Source organism: Lytechinus variegatus, chromosome 13 (assembly GCF_018143015.1).
Source record: "Lytechinus variegatus isolate NC3 chromosome 13, Lvar_3.0, whole genome shotgun sequence".
NCBI classification, from domain to species: Eukaryota; Metazoa; Echinodermata; class Echinoidea; order Temnopleuroida; family Toxopneustidae; genus Lytechinus; species Lytechinus variegatus.
In genome coordinates this window covers 3428903-3435097 of record NC_054752.1, presented here as the reverse complement: position 1 = coordinate 3435097, position 6195 = coordinate 3428903, and positions in this window count along the sequence as shown.

Genomic DNA, 6195 nt, shown 5'->3' with positions numbered 1-6195 from the left:
GGCTAGCAATATTTTATACGGAAAGCAAAATTATACGAATGATAATGAATATACTGACGGCAGCGCAGAAATATAGTCTACTAAAGGTGTACGTGATTATCGACACAGCTGCATGGCATCTCATCAACATTTTGTCCCATTTTGTCCTCTGACAAGCCATGGCCGTGGGAAGCGGGGTGCAAGAGCACTTAGCGTACGCAAGGGGGTACAGGTGTTCACCTCCCCTATTTTTTTATACCCAACTGCTCCCCCCCCCCCCTTAATTTGTGTTGAATACCTTTTTTGCTGCTGCTGCTGCTAGTACGTATGAAACATAGTCATAGAGATATATACTTAATTAGTATACATCTCTTGTCGACCTCAAGAACTTTTTTTTGCTTGTCAACTTTTCATTCGGCTTGACCCCCCCCCCCTTCAAAAATCCTGCGTACGCTACTGGCTGGGGGTGCTGAATTACCACCCCGAACATTGGGATATGCTCCCGGAGGGGCCACTTACATTGACGAGTGGTTACCATGCGCGACCAAAAAAACACGTAAAAAGGATGTCTTTTTCACGACAGAGCACGTTACGTACGTAACGTGATAAGGGTGCCAAAAACACAAAAATAATGAAAAAAGGGTATCTATTTCGCTAGGAAAATTACGTGTTTAGGGTCTAATTTGCGGGGATGATAAAACAAAATTAAATTTTTTTATAAAGGATGTCATTTGCCCCAACACTTCGTGTTTAGAGTCCGATTTGCGCGAGGTGTAGAAGTGGGGTCGTACTAAACCAAATAAGGTAAAGCCGACGACCGAAGGAACCGTAACAATAAAACATTCCTGTACTTGTTTAGGGGTTCATTTCAGGGAATATTTGCCAAGAGTATCGTTTTTGTTTCCAATACTTGTTAAGGGTAGGGTTTCTCACTCCAATACTTGTTAAGGGGTTCGTTTTCAGAATATGGAAATTACGTGTTTAGGGTGCTTTTCGAGACCCCTTGGTCGCGCATGGTATCCACTCGTGAATGGAAGTGGCCCCCCAGGGATATGCTACCTCTATATTCTCCATAGGCGGCACCCCTGGAATTCTGGTAGGTACGAGTGGCAAAATGGAGAAATGTATTAATGACCTTCAGTTTGCAGTGAAATCCTTTCTTGATGATTATTTACTAGTTAGCGTTAAGTGCCAATCTTGGTATTTTGATGACTCAATGATATAGATACAGATTTCTTCTTATTTTATTCATTTATTTATTTTGGGGGAGGGGGCTTGTCAAATTTGGGCCTACATCAGCACCTACCCCCTGTACCGGCCCTCTCTAGTTTTCGATTATAACTGTGAACCTCAGTTATTAACTGATAGCAAATATATATCATCAATCGTTTGGAATTGAAGCCCCCGGCCCCCCACCCTCTGGCGCATCCAGGTTGGGGTATATCCGGTCCGTGCCCCCCCCTTGCCTCTTTTGAGGGACCCAAAAGTTATTTTTAGGGGCATTTGAATGCATAAATATGCAAGTGATGAGGTATCTTCTTTCTTTTCTTTTCATTTTTTTCCTGTGCAAAAATGACCCCCTTCCTTTAGAAAATCCTGGATCCGCCCCTGCTCTCCCCACGAGTACATTGTAAATTACTAGTTTTGAATTTTACACCCGCTTTTCTTTCAGTAGCATCATCAATTCAATACTTTTATTACGTTTACATTCAAAATATAATCCAGGACCAAAATCCAATTGAAACCAGTTGGATTTCCAACTGGTTTCAATTGGTTTCAACTGGTTTCAATTGGTTTTAACTGGAATTTAACAATTTCCAGTTGAAACCAATTGAAACCAGTTGGGCAACTGGAAATCCTAACTGGAACCAGTTGGGTAACTGGAAATGACTTCCAACTGGAAATGATTTCTAACTGGAACCAGTTGGGTAACTGGAAATCCTAACTGGAACCAGTTGGGCAACTGGAAATCCTAACTGGAACCAGTTGGGTAACTGGAAATGACTTCCAACTGGAAATGTTTTTTAACTGGATCCAATGGGTTGGAAATCCTAACTGGAACCAGTTGGGCAACTGGAAATCCTAACTGGAACCAGTTGGGTAACTGGAAATGACTTCCAACTGGAAATGATTTCTAACTGGAACCAGTTGGGTAACTGGAAATCCTAACTGGATCCAGTTGGGTAACTGGAAATGATTTCCAATTGGAAATTTTCCAGTTACCCAACTGGATCCAATTGAAACCAGTTAATTTGCATATTTTCTGCCAGTGTGCACAGATTAATGTTTTATGAGATTCATCATAATTTACAATGTGTCTATTTAATTTTTTTTTCAATTTTAAGTACCACACTTTTTTCAGATAAGTGTTTAAAATACTTATCAGTGAAAGCCATGTTCATAAATGTTTTTTGATTATAATTAAAACAGATTAAAAGATAATTAGTACACCATTAACTGTTACCAAATTACATCAAATGAAAATACATATATTATTTGAAGATCTCCCTTATAAATATATACGTATGAAAGTCTGTATGTTATCAATGCCCTTTACATTGGTATTAATAGACAAATAACACTGCTTCTGTGTTGGCATGAGCAATTGTTAGTGCAAATTAATTTGTAACTAATTAAGTTCATGCCAACTGGAAGTTCCAATTGGATCCAGTTGGAAACCAATTGGTTTCAACTGGTTCCAGTTGAAACCAGTTGCCTCCAATTGGTTTCAACTGGAACCAATTGAAACCAGTTGCCTCCAATTGGTTTCAATAGGGAAATTGGAACAACTGCCAATTGAAAACCAATAATTGCCAACTGGTTCCAGTTGCCCAATTGGTTTTAACTGGAACCAATTGGCAACTGGTTTTCAATTGGAACCAGTTGTTCCAATTTCCCTATTGAAACCAGTTGGCCAACTGGTTTCAATTGGTTTTGTTCTAATTGGTTTTAACTGGATTTTGGTCCAGGGAATATAAAACAATACAAATCAAATACAATGTTACAGAAGGGCATTCTTACTTCGTAAAAAAACCCAACAGTATAATATAGAGCATAAATGGAAATGGACATGAGGGGGATCCACTAAAAAGCAAAGCTTGTAAAATTGTGGATCCCCCTTGGAAAAGAAGAAATTATAGTCGATTTACTATATGCGTACATGCGTGTACTACAGGAAAGAAAAAGAGAAAAAGAAATCATATTGACGGAAACATAATTACTGAACAAATGCAAAGCTTTTCACACAAAGAGGTCTTCGTTGTAAAGGATATGTTGCGCAAGACAGAAGAAAAAAAAACATCCTAGATTGTCTAATCATATTTGGTCTTTAAAGGTCAAGTCCATCCCAGAAGAATGTTGATTTGAATAATAGAGAAAAATTCAAACTAGCAAAACGCTGAAAATTTGATCAATATAAGATGTAAAATAAGAAAGTTATGGCATTTTAAAGTTTCGCTTATTTTTCATGCACAACTTAGTGTCATGAAAACGAGAGAGTTGATGATGTCACTTACTCACTATTTCTTTTGTTTTTTATTGTCTGAATTATACAATTTTTCATTTTTTACAGATTTGACAATTGCCAACTTGACCGACCCATGACCCATGTAGTATTAAAATGATGGTAATTCCACTGACATGTTCAGGGAGGGATTAATCTTTGTTTCACTTGACAACGAGGTGAAAATAAGATTTTTCAGTGTTTCATATAAAAAAAATACAAAAGAAATGGTGAGTGGATGGTGTCATCAGTCTCTTCATTTGCATACCGACAAGGATGTGCATATAACTGTTTTGTGAAATTAAGCGAAACTTTAGAATATCATAACTTTCTTATTTTACATCCGATTTTGATGAAATTTTCAGTGCTATGTTCGTTGGATCTTTCCCTTTTTATTCAAATCGACTTTTTGTTAGGGTGGACTTGTCCTTTAATTGTCATGTAGTGACAGGGGCGTCGATCAATTTTTCAGATTGGGGGAGGGCAAAATCATGAATCAATTTTCCAAAGGCGCTCGATCACACCCACACACATATGCCTATATATGTGTACATATATATGTATATATATATATATACACACACGCGCGCACACACACACATATCTCACTAGCAGATAAATGCGAGCGCGAAGCGCGAGCTGAAAATTTTGATATTTCGATCTGAAAAAAAAATTGAGTTTAATGGACGTTTTTAATAAAGAACAAAATATATATATCCAACAAAAGATTATTGCAAATCGAAGTGGGAGTTCTTTTGAGGTTTAGAACTGAAAACGGGACCATATTCACCTATTTAATCATGGAAAGTATGGCTTTTTGTTACAAAAATGATGCCAGCGCTAAGCGCGAGCTGAAATTTTTTGATATTCCAATCTGAAAAGTTGACATTTTGAGCACGATTTTAGACGAAGAACGAGTTGTGTATCTCAATCTCGCTTGCTGATTTATGTGTAACATTACAATCTTATTTTATTTTTAGCACATGCGGAATTATGGGGGGGCAAAATGCTATGTTTGCCCCCAAATATTTTCATTGGTGGGGCGATCACCCCCCCTGCCCCCCCCCCCATAATCGACGCCTCTGTGTAGTCAATACCATTTTGACTGTTGGAAATCAAACATGTCAAACATGGAAATCAGACTATTTTGGGGGACTAGGTAAAATATTTCAAGCAGCACTGATAGATCCATACACTATTTTCTGACCAAAAATTAAAACTATCGATAAGGCATATCATATGAATATTCTCATCTGATTGATACGTGCCTTGAAATCACACAAACACAAATGAAAATATTAGACTAAGTGGGTATCACCAAGTTTAATGTACACCAAACGGCGATGGGACCAGTATTATGATATACGGGGGTAAATCCTGCATTATCCGAGAAGTGCCAACTATACTTGTAGACCAAATTTATATAATCATGAACCTACTCCATGAGGTAATCACCAGTATAATGAACTTGTAGGCCCATTTTAAACAATTAGGGGGCCCTTATAAATCCGAGATATATTTTAAGACGAACACATGGAACTCATGGCAATGATTATTTGACTGGGGTGATTATTATTAGAAAATACACAGTTTGCCAATCCCCCAATCATTGCTCTTACTGAAACTTGGTTCACGGAAACACCGAATTCCTTATGCACCATCCCGAATTATGATATTGTTATAAACAATAGGAAAAATAAAATTGGAGGTGGACTAGCATTATATATTCCGTCTTCATTTGATTATGCAATTAGACATGAATTTGAACATATGAATGATATCATCGAATCCTTATTTGTAGAAGTAAAACTTCAAAAAGATAAGAAAACTCTAATAGGTGTCATCTACAGACCTCCTCAAACTTCTTGTATAGAAGATTTTTTACTTGCTACTAATGAACTTTTGCAAAACGGAGAATTGATAAATAACAATTGTATCATCACTGGTGATTTCAATATTAATCTCTTGACCAGTAATCACTCTGCAACAAACGATTTCCTTGAATTAATGTTAACTTCTACTTTTTTGCCGATTATTTCTAGACCAACCCGTATTACTGATCATTCTGCTACGCTTATAGATAATATATTCTGTAACTCTCACCCTCTTCCGAAAGCTGGCATTGTAACGACAGACATATCCGATCATTTTCTTATTTTTACCCATATCCAAACAATGCAATCACTCGCAAAAATGGAAAAGAAATATAGGATCTGTCGCAACTTTAGTGACAAAAATATTGAACGCCTCCAAGAAGATTTAAGCTCTGTTGATTGGTCTGACGTTTATAACTCGAAAGAGAATGTCGATGACTCATTTGACATATTTTTGAAATATTTCAATGATTGCTTAGATTCTTGTGTTCCTTTAAAGAAATATCGAAATTACGACTATAAACGTGTTCCAAAACTACCATGGGTTTCAAAAATGATATTAAGGTCTATCAATCGGAAAAATAATCTGTATGTTTCTTATATATCAAATCCAAATGATGTTTCACGGAATAGATACACGTCTTATAAAAATACCTTAACAACTACTCTCCGAATAGCAAAAAAGAGGTTTTATTCAGAAAAATTACAATCATATAAAAACGACCTTAAAAATACATGGAAAACAATAAATGGGGCTCTAAACAAAATTAACAAATCTAGTGCTGTTAATAAATTATGTGTAGATGGAAATATGGTTGAAGATACTCATTCTATAGCAAA